Source organism: Malurus melanocephalus, unplaced genomic scaffold (genome assembly GCF_030028575.1).
Source record: "Malurus melanocephalus ecotype Western Australia unplaced genomic scaffold, MMel_1.1 scaffold_17, whole genome shotgun sequence".
Classification (NCBI taxonomy): domain Eukaryota; kingdom Metazoa; phylum Chordata; class Aves; order Passeriformes; family Maluridae; genus Malurus; species Malurus melanocephalus.
In genome coordinates this window covers 3,339,062-3,359,238 of record NW_026623249.1, presented here as the reverse complement: position 1 = coordinate 3,359,238, position 20,177 = coordinate 3,339,062, and the positions used below count along the sequence as shown (strand labels likewise).

The window sequence follows — 20,177 nt, the reverse complement described above, 5'->3', positions numbered from 1 at the left end:
ATTAACTGTATTTTTTCTGCTTAATGGGTCTTCACAGTTCAACTTCCATTTAAACACAGAACCTCTTTTACAAGGCCTAAGTGCTAGAAAACTGCCTTTCTATAAATTAAAGTCAGCCCATTTGCATCTGCTTTTGGGAACAGTTCTGAAAGGGTTTTAAAAGAAATCAATTACAATAATTCATAYATATAAAGATGCAACTGCAACAGTCAATCCAACTTTTATTCTCATTATAAGGTAAGTGTGAATGCCAGCTTGTTACTATTCCTGGGGTTTTCTCTGCACAGTGATCATACCATTTTAAGTAGAAGTGTGGAACATATTTCATGTTTGTCAATGTATTTTTTAGTTCACTTGGATTATGATACCTCTGAAATTAAAGTGCAGCAGCAGCAGTTCCTGAATGATTTAACATGTTCTTGTTCATCTTAATCCAAAATTGAATTATACCAAATTGGAATGGGTTCTCATTATCTGGAATAAAACCACCTGGGTCATACCATGATGCAAGAATATTGGTTACTGAATTAACACATAGACTGAAACTTAATTAAACATAAGAAGTTCCTTATAGGTAGATCAAGACTGACATCCTATGTTTCCCCTTCCCACAGCGTGGGCACCATCATGGCAAGGAGGCTCATTGGAACCTCTCTGTATAACCCTTGTACACCCTGCAAAAATAATCATGGTTCCAGTCCTTTAGTGAGCAAGTAATCAATWGCTGCTCTGCAGCAGAGAGCCACACAGCCTTCAGACTACTCAATAGATTGCATGTGGCAAAAAGGGAACACTGCGCAAAGGGTGTGAATGAGTCATTCGACATTTCAGGTTGACTGAAGTCATTCTGCTACATTTTTCTCTAATCTTGATGTGCTATCCACATTTGCATATTAAGCAGGATGGGAAGAAAGAGATTTAAATTATTTGCTACAATACATGCATGGAAAACAGCAGACTACATGTGTGTGAGAATGAGAGATTACATGCAGGAGTGGGTGAACACAGCATCACATCAAGTGCCTTTACTAGCCTCATACAGGAGCAGGCATTCTACATGCAAGACTGAATGCATCTCAGCAGAAGTATGTTTGAACTTGTGTACCTCTAGGGAACTGATTATAAATCAAAGTTGTTCATTTGCAGAATGCCTGAACAGAGGRATAGAGGTCCCATGAGTATACTTCAGGTGATGTGTGTGTTGTGTTTTCTTTGGCAAATACAAATCTGAACGAGCTGGTCTGTGTACACTTGAATGGTAGGTATGTGTGCTGTGCTCATGTGGGTGACAAGAAGCATCCAAGAGCATGAACAGGTGTCAGCTGAAGCCGGAATTTATACTTTAGTCAAACACCATTAGCAGTGAAACACCTACTTAAAGATTTCTACAGAAAGAATATGTGGCAACCTCTCCACCTGTGATCTGGCCTAACACTATGCTCCTTCACTCCTGCTCAAGCTTCCAGTTTAAAGCACAAGTTCACAGGTATATGATTTCTTATAGCTCACCCTCAAGTTTGTTTGATCCTTGCATATTTAGCAACTTTAAGCATTAAGCCTTGAAAGAACAGGCTCACCTCTGAGGCTTAGGAGGTCCAGTTCAAACACTCAGGTTTGAAACTCTCGACAAAGACACTGATTCAGTTCTGATTTAAGAAAAATGTACCTATCCATATGGAGACAGAATCTGGTGGAATGCCTCAAAGGAAACATTTTCCAAGGACCCAGAGGCAAATATGAGATACTTCATGAAACATTCAAGTCCATGTGATATGGACTCAGTGCTTTAAATTGAAGATAATCTCACTGTGAATATGGAATCAGTGGGCCAGACATGAACTAATTCTTGAGAAGATTAARTATTAGCTGTGTGGGGCAAGTAAAGTGGTGAAATCTTGCTTCAAGCTAGAAACAGTCTGCTTTGGTTTTGTACAGAACTAATGATACATTTACATCTAGAGGAACAGACTTGCAGCATACTGCATAGGAAAAGAGCACCACCAAGATCTGAATTGGGTTTTTTTAAAAAAATGTCCAAATTATTGTGTCCTTGAAGTTGTTAAGATTTGCTAACTGCATCAAGTTCTGCAGATCCACCCCCCACTACTCTGCAAGTTATTGATACTACACTCAATTAACCTTGGTGAGAGAATACAGAGAGGACATTGTCTCTCTGAGTTTCACTCATTTTTGCTCAGTGACACAGTTTGCATACAAACCACTGAGGAGCGGTACTTAAATCTCCAAGTAAAAGTGCTTTAATAAAAACAAAAGTGAACATTCATGACATTTGTATTCATATTAAGCCTTSTATGCTCCGTTATCTGAAAGCCTAAATGTTGGACCAAATCATTGCAGATGACGTCTCTTTAAGCAGTGGGTGCAATCCTAATTCAAAAAGTTTAGAGAAAATGTACTCTTAAAATTGTCTGGGTGATAATTGCAGGCATATTATGTAATTCCAACTTACCCACTGTGTTTGTATTGGCTTTGTACAGAAGATAAAATGGAATGAGATGAAAATCCAATTTTTATTAGGGAGTCCACTTCAAAGCACGATTCCAGAGGTAAAGGCCTAGCAAGCATTGGAACTGGTGATGCAGTTCAGGGAGACTCCACACAAAAAAAATGCTGTAAACCCCATAAGGGTCTTGGGCAGCAGTGGCAATTCCAGATGTGCTAAGGATATAATAGGTTAGGTAATCAGGGCAGAGGCACAACATAATCTATGACAGCTACAAACCAGTTCACAGATCTCCTGAGAACTGGCTTTGTCCCTATCAGCTCATTTAAGCATGAGAGTATGATTGTTTTACCTTGGTTTTATTCTCAGACTGAGAAATGGGTATGTACATACTTAAAGAATCCAGGTGCTACATTCAACATCACGTTATGGTCCATGAGGGGAGGAAAATATGCTATTTCTTCCACAACCCAACAAAACATCACGAACAGTTATTCCTACAGATACACTCCAGAATACACTATATTGATATCAGTGTTGTCATCTAAGAATCATCTCATGAAGAAGAGTTGAAAGAAAAAAAAAATCAGAGAATTGATTATTTGTTGAACATTCTTATATAGTGTGTTTGACTACTTAGTGTAACTTTGCATTACATCTTTTGTCCTATGCCCTTCACTGTCTTTCCTATCCATAAGGTAAATTACTTGAAGCAAATGGCATTTTTCCATGTGGTACTCTGTAACAAAAACCAGTGGGTCAAAGCTGTCTATAGAATCTGATAATAAGTAGATTAAAAGGGATTTGTGGCAATTCCAGTCCCTGAACACAGCAGARTTAACTTTGAAATCATACAAAATGAGAATGCAACCTCATTTTCTTACAGTGGCTACTCTAATGAAACACAAGCTTCATTCAGGCAATGATATAAATYATATACATACCTAGATCAAAGACATATGGAAATCATTTAGGTAGAAGAGCTGCATTAAATGATTTGAGATTTCCTTTCAATATGCAGTCATAAGATGATATTGACTTCAGCGTTAGACTCCAATTATACCACTGCATATTATCAAAGCACACACTAAAATGAGTCTATTATTTCCTGACATTTTTGAGCTGAAGACTCTCATGTAGYTTCAAAAATCTGATTATTTGTAGATGGAATTCAGGAAACAATGCAAAAGAGGAAAGTAGGGAAACATTCCAAACTGGAAAAAAGTTACTTTACTAAGCACAGTGGAAAACATGTCATATACTTCATACAGCCATCAATGTGTTCTTCTACATACTTAAGAAGTCTGCAGAAGAAAGTTTTGAGAATCACAAACTATAGGAACTGTGCATCTCTTGCCCTTCAAGATGCTTTGTGAACATGGTAAGGGCTCTGCAGTGAGAAAACTGCTAGCGACATCAATTACTCATCACAAGATGTAAACAAGGCCCATGCACCTCTACAGGGAGATTTAACCCCACAAAACAGAGATTCATGTGATTACTTCCATGATGAATGAGATTAATTTTGTCCAAATTAAATACATCTAAAAACTTTATCAACAATGCAATTCTGCTTTCATACAAAAAAAAAAATCAAAACCCTATTATGCTCACTACACTTCCATTTTCTGCTCCAGTCKCCATCAGTTTCTTGTACTTTTATCTACTTTACTTGCATTCAGATTTAAGGATTACAGTGTTCGAATTCATTAGTATTGCATATCTTGCTATATTTGGTTATGGTAGGCTGTCTCTTCTGTCTTGACAGATGAGCCTTGCTTTTTAGTTTAGCTTTACAAAAATGATTATATTTAATAAAGTGATCATCTTTGTAAAAGAAGCCAATCCACAAATATTCACAAAGCATTCACCGAATTTTGAGAGACTGTTTTCTTGGTTGCTCTGACAGCGGCTGGACTTAGCTCATCTCTATAACTTACAAAGGAAAGCTGTAGATGCTTAGCCCTTCTGAAGCTTGAGTTAATTAAGYATCTAAGATTGCAGAGCAGAAGTTGATGCATTCGAAACCACTTCCTAAAAAATGTCATGCCAGGATTTGGACTGAAAAGGACAATAATATTTCAAAAGAACATTCTGCTCAAAAGTTAAAAAATATTTCAAGCATAAAAGTTAAATTAAACATCTAAACAAAAYTGTTCAGAACAACAGCAATACATTAGAAAAATAACCACTGCTCATTCCAAGAGATTCCCAATGCATTTCACAAATCAAGAATTACATTCAGACTCACTTTGTACATCTGGTATCCTGATAGGCTTCATCGGGTTGGGGATGCAGCAGTGCTGGGCACACACCACACACTACTGTTGCTTCTCCCTGGTGTGTTTTAAAGCTTTGATTACAGTTGTTCCTTTGCTTGCTAAAACTACCCAGCACTTTATTAAGAAACCCTATTAAAACCCTATAAACTGAAAATAACACTTCTCTGGACATGTCTGGTATGGGTTAGCTGAACTGGTAAGTCTGAATGTTAAAATGTGATGACTGTGTCCATTGACCCCAGMTTTACCCTGGAGGGCACCTCTAGTTTGGCTGTTGCTTTCCCTGACTCTATTCCTTCACCTAACAATGAAATCCATCCTCCAATGCTTTTCAGCAGTGCACAGCAGGTTAGGAGCAGAAGCAACAGCTGTCCAATTAAAACGGAAATGTCACATATGCAGAAGGCAAACTGTAATGAAACTGACCTGCCTGGGCTATCAGGGCAAAATACCTTTAGGCTTATGCAATTAGCTGAAGGATAATTGATGACTACAGGCAACCAACCTACAGATGCGAGTCTCATGTGCAAGAAATGTGCTCAGGCACATCATTCAGTATTGACTCAGAGAAAAGTCTTGACTCGATGTCACTAACACCATCTCCTGAAGCACTGAGGGTTTCCTTAGAAATCTCCCTGAAATTAGTTGCTGAAATCACAAAGTGCTTAGAAGACTCAAAGCTGTGGCTACAAGAGTACTACCATTCCCAGTGTCTCTGTAAGTTACRGTATGCAAGGAGTGGTAAAAAACTGTCTAGCTGGTTGTGGAGAGGAAAGGATCCTTCAGTTGAGGGTGGTACCCTGATGATTCATTAGAGTGAGAAGATACTTAAAAGCAGTTGTGGCGAGCTTTAAGGCACTACCAAAGAGACAGAAATCAAGCCAGAAAAAGGAATTTTTATTCTGGAGTACTAATGGCTACTGGAACAACTGTCCCGTAACAATTGCCCAGGGATAACTGGGAGAGGTCCTCATCCAAACAAGCCCTTCATCTTTCCTCCCTTCTACTTCCCACTCTTCCTTTACCTGTCTCTTTAGAATGAGAGCTTGATGAGGCCAGGGTTTTTTTCTGCTGTGACTCTGTCTGCACTTCAAGAACTGATGTGTTTTGTTGATTTTCTTTTTTTTTTACACCAAGACAGCTATTACTTATTAAATTCCCAATGGAATTACTGCCTTGATGTAGCTGTTTAGAGGTTCACCTCCAAGAAGGCATATTGCATTGACCACAGCTAGCCACAATGCCATAAAATCACCTGTGCCTTCTCTTTGCTGAGATTCCATATTGAGGAATACACCTGGAGTAAACCACTTGACTACTAAAGCACTGCTTGTTTTTGGCAATGAAGACATAATCTCTATGAGTACAGAGCATCCAATGTCAACAGTGTCTGAAAGTCAGCTGAAGCCTTTCTGTAAAAGAACTAATTAATAATAAAGCTCAGGATGCTTAAAGAACTGACCCTCAAAAGCCCTGGATATTTAAAAAATTTCTAAACCCATTCTGCAGTTGCAGATATTAATGAACGATTAATTTCTACAGATACCATCTTGTGCTTGCTTCAACCCTGTTTGCTCCAATGACTTCAACAGTCAAGGCGAACAGTCAAAACAATGCGGAAAACTAATTAAAAAAAATTAATTAGCATGTACTATGGAAGTGCTTGCCGTGTCTGTGTACCTTCAGATGATCTGAGCTTTGAACTTAAAATACAGATTCAGTGGTTTTGCTATGTATGAGAAGCATAGTGTATATTAAGAATTACAGCACTAACAGTAAGGGCACATAATGAATTTCCTGAGACATTACAAGTAAATTTATAAATTAATTTACTAAGTAAAATTATTCTTAAATATAGGTTCTTTAAGAAATGTGACACTTTGGGTTTGATCCTTCATTTGTTTTTAGACCCACAATAACAGATCAATTAATCCAGATTTTTATTCTACTGTGATCTGAAGATCACAGAAATATTGTGTAAACAATAGATACATGAAAATTAAAAAAAAATTACCTTTATGATACTTCTAATTAAAAAATTTCCCTTAAACCCCCCCCCCCCCATTTAATTGCTCCTTCAAATGATGCTACAAATGGAGCTTTTAATACACATGAGCTGCCCACAGTTGGAATGGCCCTCTCAAATTGTTCTCCACTTCACACTGGGATTCTCASTAGACAGTAGAACCTCCACCAATCTTTCAGAAGAAACAGGTGGCTTCATTTCTGTTGGAAACAGAGTAAAGCAGCTGCTGCTCGGAATGAGGAAACTCTAACTGTGAACAGCAGCATCAGCCCCATTGAGACCTGCCTTGCTGTGATGTCATGGGAAAGGAAAAATATTTTCTCGAAGATCATTTAAAGTTAATTTGACAACACAAACATGCAGAGATTTTCATTATTGAATGGGCTCATTACAGCAAATGGAGAAGAGAACATTAAACCATTTAGGCACGTAGTACAGGTCTCATTGCTYGGGGTACAGGAGATTGCAATATATGCTATGTCAAATCAGTAGGCAAAGGATGCAAGTGCTGCATGTGGCCTCTGCAGAAGGTATTGATATGATTATGACAACACTGATGTAATTTTTTACAATGGAACATTGCATGTTGTTCATACCCTTCTGTAAAGAATGTGGCAGTAGTTGATGGCCTCAATGAATTAAGATTCACCTTCTGTCGAAGACAGGCAAGTATTTATAGACTAGACTCGGTTCTCTTTGAGACTTGAATAAATTGGGAGGTTTTTTTTTTTTTTTGTTTGGATGGATTTAGTCAAGAAAGTACAGTCCAAGCAGTGTAATGACAATACAGCTTGAAACTTGATAATGCTGCTTGAAATGGTAAACTAATCTCCATGACAGAGTTAGCAAGCTTTTGTTCCATTCCCTTGTAGAGCTCTGCACACTTTGGTCACCTTTCTTAGAATCCATATTTTTGACCAATACTAGGGAAGGGTACTAGATGTGACAGACAAATAGTCTGATATGGTACAGCAAAGGCCACATGCAAACAGTGAGAGAGAAGCTTCCAGTGTCCTGGTTTTAGACACAATACACTTTGGCACAAAAACAATTACCAGAGTCCGATTATGCACAATTTCAGAAATTGGTCCACATCCTATGATAATCCCTGTTTATATTGCAGAGTTATGGAGAGTACCTCCTGTTGCAGAACTCAGTTGTATCTTGGAGTGCCTATAATTTGGAAACATGTTACTTATGTWGCTAGATTTTAAAAACAACAAAAAACGAAGCCACAGCTCCAAGGGTTTAAGTTTGTACTCAGTGAGTTACTGTTGGATGTTTTATTATGAGATAATAATAAAAAAAATTAGGTAACTGGAAAGGAAAGACTAGAGAATGTAAGGCATAGAGTGCCTCGGGGGAAAAATTGGTATGTCATTAGTACTGCACAGTGCTCCGAAAAGATAAAGCCATACATAAAAAAAGATTCAGTTGGGGAGAGGGAAGAAGGATGGATCTTAGAGTTCCAAGAGAGGTAAAAAAAGAATTTCATCATGTGTTCGCACACAATGTTCATTTAGGCATTCAACTAATTTTCTTTTATCTCATAGTATTTTGCAGTACTGACCACTGATCTTAGTGCCAGGATACCGTGTCCATTGGTTGCAACCTTATTCCTCAAAGATTAGTCCCTTCTGCTTAGATATTATTTAAATGATACTTTAGCATGGTTCTTCAATTAGCAAAAAAAATTGAAAAAATTAAGGCTACAGGAAGAAATCAGACTCTTCCAAAACAATTTTGATTTTATTTTTATCTATCTGAAATCCTTCTAGAAACAGTATTTACAGCAACAATGCSTCAAAGATAGCATTCTGGACTAAAGTAAAAAGAAAAGAAAGATGCCCTTCCTCTCCACCAGATTACCCAGATGGGTAAATTCAACATCCCTGAGACAGTAATGARCAAACACCAAAAGGTTTTGAGTACAATATCAGCCCACTAGAATGGCTGTACCATAGGGATTAGTTTGTATCTTGAACCATGAAAACTATAGTACACACATTTGTTAGCCTAGCTGATGTCACTACCAATTCTACTCACGTTTTTGCAAGTCTCTCTCCCTCCCCCCCTTTAGAAAAAGTGCTCATTCGAAATCATATTCAAAATTAAATTATCACTATAAAATGTGGAAACAAGTCATCCTTTTGTAGTGGTGAAAAAAGAAGAGTAGGAATCCATTTTCCAAGTCCAGCTCAGCTAAAGATTTGCTGTGCAGTCCTGGACAAGTCACTTCACCTCTCTGTAATGTAGGACACATTTTAAAAATGCAGTGCAGCCATACATGGAGATATTTCAATGGAATGGGGTGCCAAAATCYATAATATTGCCTTCTCAGGAGGGCAGTTTATTTTTGCAGATTGTCAAGTTAGGCTGGTACAGCTTTAGTGCTTCTGTCATCTCAATGTCATCACATTCATTTACATGGGCCTGATTATATTTATAAAGTGAGAGCATTCACACTCACCTGTCTTAGAGACTGGGCAAAATGCCCATCAATAGGCAAAAATGTGTGTAGACATTAAGATGAAAGGCTTGTACAAGAGAGACAGAATTACTGATGGTAATATACTTCCTTTCCTGCTGGTCAAATATACAAAGAATAGTGGAAAGCTAAGCCAAAAAGACTAAAAAGATTAATTCAAGGGAGCTACAAAATAAAGATTTTTGAAAGATACCAAGGGACTTACGGATAACATTTGCACTGACTAGAATATGGCTGATAATCAGCCCTGAGCTTTCGATCAAGTGTGTTGCAACCATTATATTGAATATACAYGTGGCATTTTGGGACATGGTTTAGCAGTGAACGTGGCAGTGCTGGGTTAATGGACAGACTTGACTTTAGAAGGCTTTTCTGACTTTAATGATTCTATGATTCTATATAGCAATTTGAGGAACTGAAAAAAGACAGAATTGGTACATTCTTCTTAGACCAAAACCAGACTCTGGAGAAGAAAAAAGGTGGACAAAATCAGGGCCTTATAATATTATAAAAATCTAAGAAATCAAAAATGAGCCCCAAAGACACAGGCATATAAACTAACTGTTGGTTAGCAATATTGCCTTACTTATCAAACATATGGCATTTTGTCAGCCACAGTGGGTAGGTTCTTCTAACTAATACCAGAGATTGAACTTGCCAGTGACTGTATTTTATCGTGTGTGTGTATATATATATAAATATATATATATATACATACATATATATATGCACATATATCTTACAGCTCCACTAAGAGAATTTCAAATGAAAACACTGYTTATGGAAGAAACATAGGGAAGAAAATGAAGATAATTTTCATTATGTCAGACCAATCAAAATAAACCAAAAGAGACTGCCTACAGCACTAGTTCCAGATCTGTGACTTAATAGCCACCTCTTGCCTGCCAAACTTTCAGATATTGCTTGTGGCTAAAGAGAGCTGCTGTCAAGCTGCAGGTTGATTGGGAAGGCAAAGTGCAACATTGTGCAGAGGACATTACAACTGCACTGCTGGCCCTTGAATCAGCAAAACGGAGGGCACTGGTGCATGGTGGCAAGAGTAAACGTAATCGTGAGGAAAGAAAAAGAAATTCCACGTGACCAAGCAAAGGAAGACAAAGTTTGAAGAGGAAAGTGATGTCTCTTATTAGAGTAATGGCTATAACTTACAGAAACCAGAGAAGCTTGCCGACCCACTATACCTTATGCAAACTAAAGCAAGAAGGCATAAGAGATAAGGACTAACAGCATAYGTGAGCAGCAGAGCCCAGGTTTTCTGGAAGGTGCCTGTTTTGCTCAGGCAGATCCTTCAGTCTTAACTATTTTAGGAGATGTGTRCAGAAGAGTGTGGTAGAGATGAAAGCAAATCCATAATCCAGACAACAAAACTAAGCTAAATTTAGCTGTGTACATTTCACATTGCATATCCATCCATCTCCAGGTTATTCTCCTTTCTTGATAAAAATGGGAATGACAGTGCTGTTTTGTGTTTAATCTCTTATCTGTGGGATTGTCAAATAAAAATGCAAGAAAGAAAGGAAAATAAATGTAACCAAAAAGGAAAGTAAAGGGAATTGTTTCACTGTGAGAGCAACAGCATTTATTCACTGAGCCGCTGCTAAGGAAACAGGCTTTCTCCCTATCTGTTCCACAACTCGTTTTGCCATCACATCATCACCAGAGGTTTTGTCCTATTTAGAAACCTTGAAGGGGAGGCTAAAGCATGAGCCTTTCTCTTTTCCACATCCAAGTGGATGACTGGCACTGCTGGCTGCATCACCTATGGTCTTCCATGTCAAAACGTAACTGGTAGGCAACTCTTTCTCATCTCAAAACCCAGCTCCTCCTGTCATGCCCATTTACAAAAAGGTCAATCATTATAAAACCTTTCTTCATCAGACAATTATAAATGTGACAAGCTGTGCTGCTGCTGAAGAGAGTTTAGATTATTTCTGTTTCTAAGAAAATTTTGTACAGATAGGATATTACTAAATCATGTTTTAGAGACAGATGTCCTTTTGCTTCKACAAGTATTATGAACTTTATGCACACAAACACACATGAAACACATGCAAGACCTTGCCACACAGCTCTATAGCACTCAAGTCTAAAGATATGTCTCACAACAATATTTCATGTTATACTTACAATGCATCAAAAAGCTTTACAACAACACTAAAAAGCGATTGAGGAAAAATTACACTCATGYCTGACCCCTTGAGAAAGCACCACTTTTCACAGAAGACATCAAAAGAAGGGTCAACGATGCCAGATCTCCAGTTACCAGAAGCATTTTTCTTTCTAGGCATCTTGCCCCTTTTGTTATGACCACAGTGGGTGTCTCAGAGACACAATAGTCTGATCTCTGCCAGAGCAACCTTAAAGTTTCTGGGAAAACTGGATATCTCTTTGCTTTGTGCTCCTGGCTAATGAAAAAAAAAATTTCACCATTCATTATTTTCTTTGCTCTGTTCCAATAAATACACTCCTCCTGAGCACAGCCCTGATCCCCCACTGACAAGGACAAAAACCTGATGCACCTGCGGTGGAAAAGAAAATACACTGAATCTCAAGCCTTACAGTTAAGACATTACTTGTTTAACTCTAGAAAATGTGATTCTAATTTAGCCAGTGCATCTACCCGTAAAACTTYATAGAAAAAGACGCAAGCAGCCAAGTAGATCTGTACCTTTGTGGCAGGTGGTTACACTCTGGTCTTTCAGGATCTGTGATGAGACAAACCAGTGAGAGAAYGGCACAAGTCTCATAACAACCTGTCTTCAGCACAAATGCTTACTTAGCACGGGCCAGAGTCTGCAGAGCCATGCAGGACACACAAGCCTTCAGCCCAGCATCTCAGCCTCTCCCTCATGAAGCGCAGCCAATCAAGCTGGTAGGGTGCAAACCACAAACCACGCGGGAACTCACAGGCACAGCAGCTTATTGAGCCGGGTGTGGGACTCAGCTTAGTGTGGTTTTACTCTCTTACTGCGAGGGAAACTGCTCTAGAGCAGTTTCTCTGAATGCTACAGCTGTGCTGGGGCACCTCATAACTTGCTCAATGCTCTGTTATATAATACAYCCGTCTGGAAAGCACTAGCCTATTTGCATATTAGCAGCAATCCCCAAGGGCRAGCCATCAAAGGTGTCCTAAAATGCACCCTCCTCTCTATCATGGGGTGACAAGCAGTGGCCATAAGCTACCAGCACGTGTCTTTGTGGAGCACCTCTCCTGCCACACATCCCCTGTGACGTGACAGAGTCCATGGGTGTATATGCACAAAGCACCCACACGTGAATATGTGCTTGGATCTCCATAAGCAAATGCAGGCAAAAGCAAGGACTATCTTGTGCCTGTGTAGGCACAGGCCAAGAGGGAGTCGATATGAGAAACCAGGATTTCACCAGATTCCACAGTAAGTGTGAACCAGGGGGCTGTCTTCAGGCTGTGAGAAAAAGAGCTATAAAAATGTGATTCTTACAAGAACACAAAAAGGGCACATTTGCTTATTTAGTTGTTGCATCTGTTTGATTGCTAGCAGGAGTGTATTGCAGAGGCCTGAACAAGAGTGACTATTGCCTGCCCAGAATATTAACGGTTTGTCTGGCCTGTCTTTGCCATCTTTCCGATGGTAAAATACTTATGGCTATAAAATAAAACTTGCTTCTGCTCAGGTGAGAGCAGCTGCATAGACACCACCGGGTTACCGTGCCAAACGCGCCCCTCACAACCCTACCAAGGACGGAAGCAGCCTCACAGCCCTCACAGCTGGGGCTCGACGGCGGGGGGCGGGGCCTAGTGAGTGATTGACAGCCCCTCTGACTGCAGAGACCCTATGGGGGAAGGGAGTGCTGGTTAGCAGCGTTCTGATTGGCCTAGAAGAGAAAGGGGCGGGGTCTGTGCAGGTGATTGGCAGCAGTTTGAATCTCCCGGGGAAAAGGGGCGGGATAAAGCCAGGGTGGTCCTGGTGTTGTGAGTCCGCCGACATCTACCCCGTGGTTAAGTAACGCCGATCATTAATTACACAGGGGCAAGAGTTACCCTTACCCTACACTCATCCTGCTTCTGCTGGGACTTGGCCCCTGAATGGCAGTATCCCTCCCACCTTTTCTTCTTTGCCCTCTCTGCTCCAGTTCTTCTTCCTGAAGGCAGCCTGAGGGCTGCCAGGGGTCAGCAGGACGCCAGAGGGAAAAGGACCATCGGTGGTTGGAAAAATGATTGCAACTGGAGAGCAGAAATACGCCTTAGGAAACGCCAGCCCCTGCCCTGGTCCTGCCTGTTGCAATTCTGCAGTGAAGCATTTCAGAGGAAACAAAAAGGAGTTGACATCAACTGAAATTTCCCTCTTCAGCCACCAGTCTAGGACCTCTCAAAATCGTAGCCTAAAAACATCATCTAAATTCCGCCGGGTAGCTGTAAGCCGTGAAAGGGCCATTTGCTGCAGCTGAATTAGATTCATAAATTACCAAGTTCCTGAGCCAGTGAGATCCACATGCCCTGAGTTCTTGAGGCCGTTTTTCTTTGTACCATTTCCTTTGATATGGCTGAGAGCCTGGCCAAATGGTCTGTGCCTTTTCCAGCCTGTTGCTCAAAAGCAGAACAAAAAAAATTATTTTAACTCCTAATTATTGTTGACTTTGTAGAACAAGCAGCCAGGTTGCTTGAGGTTCCATCTGTGTTCTTCAAAAGAGCACAGGTGTTACAAACAGAAATGGGCAAAATTTTATTGGTAATACTGAACCATCTAGTATTGGAAAATGTATTCTTAATTACATCTTTCGTTCAAAAAGTTAGAGACCAATTAAGGTGTTTTATAATTGCTATTAAATTACTCTTTTGCCATTGTTAATAGTCCAAGTACTTCAAATATGAAATGTTCTGAGTTTTCATCCTAAAACAGCTATCTCACAATTTACTTTGGTTTGAGTGAAAATATAAAAACACATTAAACAATAAAAAATGCTTTTGGGCAAAGCACAACTTTCCATTTGGCTTAAGATAAAAATACTTTTTGCTATTCAGCCAAAAATTTTTTTTGTTTTGCATTAGAAATGTCAATCTTGCCAGCAAACTAAAAGTCAGATATAGGCACCGTTGTAGCATTAGTCAAATGGAGCTGGCTCAAGAACAGAGACACRAAATGCAACATTCAAATGCTGATGTGTTGTCTACTAACATTAAGATCTATACATTGTTCAACCTCATTTATATGGCATGATTTGTCTGACATTAACTGACAAATAAAAGCAAAATTCTAGAAATTAATTCATGGCTATATCCAGGCTTCAGACTCTTATAGTCTTAATGGCTCAATTTGAATTACTTAATTACAATACAGTTACTTAAAAGCAGACATTTACCAATTTTTATATTTCAGGATTTTTTTTTTAAATTTTATTTTCAGAGGAAGATCTTTTAGGCTAATAACTTCTTTTAATTATGATTCAACTATTTTGATATATTGCCACCAAAATACTGATATTATAATGCTATGTGAGTTAGTATGTTGTTTTTACACCTCTGAAATATTCCTGAGATCCTAAAGTGAGGAGGAGGGGTATGCTGGCATTGTTCATGTTGTTCCTTTTGTTTGTGTACAGACCTTCAAGCTGTCACTCTTGAAGTTGTCACCATTTACTAAAAACAAAGAAACAGAAGGAAGTATGGCATACACATCAAAATCCTAGACCTACAAAAATCAAACCATCTGTGGACTGAGCTAAGGAAAACATGGGTACCAAAGTTTTTGTAAAGCAAGACTTGATTGCAGGAGGATTAGCTAATGAACTTGTAAAGCAAAGCATTTCAATCTTTCCTGCCATATAACCAGTATCACAGAGGAACTCTGACAGAGAGAGAGAGAGAAACATACAAAGGGAAAAGAGGAATCTCATGACTGAAGTTTTTTAATAGCTTCATTGAAACACATGATAAAATCAGATTCTCTCAGCAGGAGACAGATAAAAATGGACTCCATTTGAAGTGCAAACAACAAGAAAACACAGGGAGTTGTAAAGTATACAGCACCTTCCTCATAAACATCGTGCTTTCTCTCTGTTCCAAGTGTTTGCAACTGTCTSTCCCTGTGAAATCTTAATTAAACCATATATTTCCCATTTAAGTTACTTGCAAATGTGTGTAGTTTGATAAAAAAGTTAATTAGCTCTACTCTAGAAAACTGAAAAGGTACCATTTTGATCTTTTGCTTGAAATTCATGCCAATCCTTGCATTAGAAATATCACTCAATCTGGACTGTGGTAGGTAGCACACAGGAGAAGCATGTCCATAAGGGGGGCTGTGGGAAGGGGACTCAGATGGAAAACAAAATTTATTATGAGGTTTTTTTACTTTTTGTTTTTACAAATTATATTACAGATTATCTCCCTTATTGATGCTGGGTGTTTGTCAGGGCTTGAAATCAAATTGATACTTGATGGAAATGGACCTTCTCTGGTGACCCAGCAGGGAATTGCACAGAAATCTACTCAGCCTTATGCTAACCAATAAAAGGAAGGGATAGGAACAGGAACATCTCATAAAGCTGTGAAATAACATCATTTAAATCATTTGGAGGCTGAATTCCTTTTTTATGCTACTGCTGCACTGACCAAAATGCACCTCCTATTGAGTATATGAGCTGGGAAAGCTGATGGATCCCAGCTGATTGGTCAAGAAAAACTGGTGTTACCATTTAAGCAGAGCAATTCAATGATAAATAGAAGCTCTTGTTTTAATTCCCTAACCTCTTTGCTTTTTTTTTAGAGCCTTTCAACAATTCTGTAAATAGAAGGGTTGCAATGAACTGACATGAGACATTTCGTCCCATTCTCCCTAGTTGCAGATATTGTTCTTTTGYTGTAATGTAACTTTCACTGACTGACATTTGCATTTGGATCTTGTTAAAGGTGTGWTCAAAATGCTAACTACATTAGCACTCTAAGTCAGTTGAAGCAGTGGTTTAACAGTTGAAGGTGTTAGGCTGCGTTTAAACAAACTGGATAATAAAATTATCCATTTTTTCTTTTACTTGCCAGYGCTCTCTACATGCTTTCAATTGACTTTTCATTGTGAAACACTGGAATGTCGTGTTTTCAACCTGTGTCAAAGCACTTAATTATTGAGTAGAACCAAGCCACTTTCCTTCTAGTTTGGTATCTAACTGTAGTCTTGCCAAAAGGAGAGGCTAGACATATTCTCTCTTTTTTTTCCCCTGGTTGCTGTATTTTTGGTTAAGGACAGTTGAATTSGACCAAAAGGTTATTGCAGAAAGCAATATCCAGTTCTCCTGTTCATTAATTTTGCTACTATGGGATCATGATTTTGGCTTTCTTATGCAGATGAAAAATTGAGGGTGAAATTATTTCTGCCCCTGCTTCTTTCCCATAATTTTAAGTAAATTATATCATTGTGGATATCATGAGCATTTCTGCCAGCTTCTTTACTATCCTTGGGTGGATCCCATCCAGCCCCACAGACTTGAGTGTGTGTCTAARTGATGTAGCAGGTCACTGACCATTTTCCCTTGGGTTATGGGGGCTTCATTCTGCTCTCTGTCCCTTGTCTTCCAGCTCAGGGGTATGAGAACCCCCAGAAAAACTGGTCTTACTATTAAAGATGAGGGCAAGATGGCATCAAGTACCTCAGCTTTTTCCTTATCCTTTGTCACTATGTTTCCCTCTATATCAAATAAAGTATGGAGATTCTCCATGGCCCTCCTTTTGCTGCTGAGCATTTATAAACATCTTTTACTATCTTTTATGGCAGCAGCCAGATTAAGTTCTAGTTGGTTTTTGGCCCTTCTAATTTTCTCTCTGCATAACCTCACAACATCCTTGTAATCCTCCTGAGCTGACTGCCCCTTCTTCCAAAGATCATAAACTCTCCTTTTTTTTCCTGCGTTSCAGTCAAAGCTCTCCATTCAGCCCAACCAGTCTTTGCTCCTCAATGTATGGATAACACTGAAAGGAATCAAGGATGACTTGAGAAGGCATGTCAATTAAAATTAGTAAATTTAGAGTTGATTATTTAAATTAATTGCACAAGGGAAAATTAGTAAGTAATTACAGCTGAGCATTATAAAAGTGTAAGAAAAACAACTTTTCCATATTATTTTCAGAAAAAAATACTTAAAAATACCAACCCCTTTACAAGTAAGAACTTAGGAAAAATGCTGGTTTTAGGCTTACATATCAGTGGAAGTATTTTTGCGTATAAAGACAGATGAACTGAAATGCTGAAAATTGAAGATAAATTAGCATCCATTTAGAACTTTTGAAAATTAGTGGCCTGAAAGTAAGCAAGACAAACTATTATTTTCTGACTCTGGAACACACATTAAAATAGATTGGTCATTGTATTACCCTCCCATAGCTGTATTTTCCTAGAGTAATGAAAGGAATTGGACCAAAGGCAGCTGAAGGAATTTTTGTATACAAATTCCTAGTTACATAAGTACTGATATGAGAATAGGATAATTAATGTGGCTGCTCAGTGCAATGAGAGCCCAGTTAACTCAGGTTACTAAAGCAGCACCCCAGGTGTCTGTCAACTGGGAAGCAAGTGCTGAAGCAGTTTCAGCCAGCAGGTTTGCAGYTCTGACAGATGCCACCGGTAGAAACAAGTCTGTTTTGAAGCAAATGTGATTTTGCCAGGAAATCATACTGAAGATGCCATAATGCACATAAGAGCATCACAGTGGTGTACAGAGTCAGACAAAAGGCCTCTGTGTCCTCTATCTGGGAGTGCCAATATGACCTATTTACTGAAAATGAGAAGGAAGAAATGTATCAAAGCAAGCCTTCTTGATATTCCTTCCAGGAATTCTTCACTGCAACAAGCCTGGCTTGACTTGTTGAGCCAGAAATTGTATCTGAACAATTATTTTAAARAGCCATTTATTTTCTGTAAATTTGTCTATGTTTTTGTCCTTCATTACATTCTGTGGTAAATTGTGCAACAATTTACTTAATGCACTTCCTTTTTTTTATTTAAAAATTCTGTCTGGTAATTTTGATAAGTTTGTTTGTCCTACAGAAGTTAGGTTATGATAACTTAATGGACTTCAAAGTGGTAATCCAATGAAGTTTACAGTTAAAGACAATACTCAGTGTTTACTACWCAAACATCCTTACCATTGACAATTAAGTAACTTCTACTTTATAATTAAAAAAATTGGTTGAGGAATGTGGTAGTTTAGGAAATCTGTATCAGTATTTAAAAGCTGTTGTCTTCAGCATAGTACAATAGTAGTTTTAGTATAATATCTAGACCTTGATTTTAACTCTCAACCTGCAAGAAATTCTTGACAATTMTAAACATCTTTATGAGAGAAAAGAAATGGAAATACCAAACAATTAATAGTAGAAATATATCCACACTACAAAAACAAGTTTCCAATTTACATAATTTATTCCAGTTGCTGGAGAACCTCATAGAGAATATGAACCTAAGAGGGCCATGGAAAGTAAACTTCCTCTTGTTCATCCTACTGTGGAGTGTTTCTTCTTACCCATTACTAACACACTGATGGRAAAACAATTCGTGTTCTATTGTTGCTACCATAAGAATTGGTATCTACTTGCTAGAGGAATGGTGTGTTTTAGATATTGTCATCTGGCATGTTGTATCAGAACCAAATTTCGAAAACTTTCTGAAGACATTTTTTTTTAAGAAAAGGGGAGAATGAAGCAGAAGTAGAGCATCAGAGTTTTGTTAAATAAGAAATCTAGTTAGCTGTTGCCTAGATTTTCTATATGATAGATTAAAAAATGTAAACAAAATATCCTGCAACAACTATCAGAAAGTCAAAGACAGAGACAATCTTCTTTTCCCCCTTACCTTCACTGAAAATACAGCACTCTCAATTAGAAGTAGGGTTGTTTACATAGGACATGGAATTGCTTATCAAGTCAATTTGCATTCTGGGGAACAAATAGATGGATCAGAGTATTATGTATAAAACTTACTCCAGCTGTAGTGATCCATGAAATTGCAGTTAATTTTGCTGAAATGGAACATTATATTTTTAAGCAGAAGTGAAAGAAAATGAGAAGGAGGAGGTAARCCATAGGAACTGAACTTCGAATACAAGATTAAATTATTAGTAAGAACATAGCACTGCTGGGAACAGCATGAGCTGCTACATGAAACCACTGACCTGTTGACTTTCAGACACAATCAAGTATCCTCCTTGCCACAGTMAATGAGATGAATTATGGGTAGTGATGGGCCTGTCACATTGCACATTCCTGTCCTCAAGTGATGTATGTGAAAGTGAATTCCTGCTGATACAAACTCCATGCAGCTCCTATTGGCTCTGACATGCCAGCAGCATACATCTGCTCTGTGCAATGAAATTATTGCATTGTGATGCTTCTACAGTACAGCTGCACATAATGATTTTGCTTGGTTTTATACTGATGAGATAAATTCAACACTGTTTAGTGATTGTATAAAAATCTTGGAGCTAGGAGATTAAACTAAGGAAAACTCTAACTGTACCATRAGAATTTGCATTTCAAGGCCTTTTYCCCCCTCTTTCAGCAAAAGAAGGCACGTGTTTCCACCTCCACCGCTTAACTTGAAAGCAGTTTGTGGTTTAATATGGTTTCAGAGCAAGTCAGAAAAAAATAAAACCTAACATTTGGTCACTCAGTTTTAAGAAGCTATCACTGTCTGAAACCAATACTGCATTCACACCTGAATTCTGTTAACTGACAATACATGCTGTTCTATTCCAGCCTATTTGTGAACTAAAATATCCCAACTTCAATATCCCTCTGAAAAGCATTTTGAGAGCCCTGTACTCATCAGTGATGGAAATAACCACCTGAATTACCAGCTATGAACTCATTATGTTTGTCCATCATGTCATTGTATTTAGCTCATCCCAGACTGGAATTCATTACTGTTGTCA

The 20,177-nt window shown here is 38.5% G+C and overlaps 1 protein-coding gene across 1 annotated transcript in view; it reads right to left on the bottom strand.

The window, feature by feature from the left end:
• The window catches only part of GRAP2 (GRB2 related adaptor protein 2), a 39,773-nt gene extending 27,746 nt beyond the window's left edge, over positions 1–12,027 (bottom strand). Inside the window, exon 1 of the mRNA XM_057388775.1 lies at positions 11,950–12,027. The gene's annotated coding sequence lies outside the window, so the exon portion shown is untranslated. The remainder of the gene's footprint in view (positions 1–11,949) is intronic.
• Positions 12,028–20,177: the final 8,150 nt, after the last annotated feature.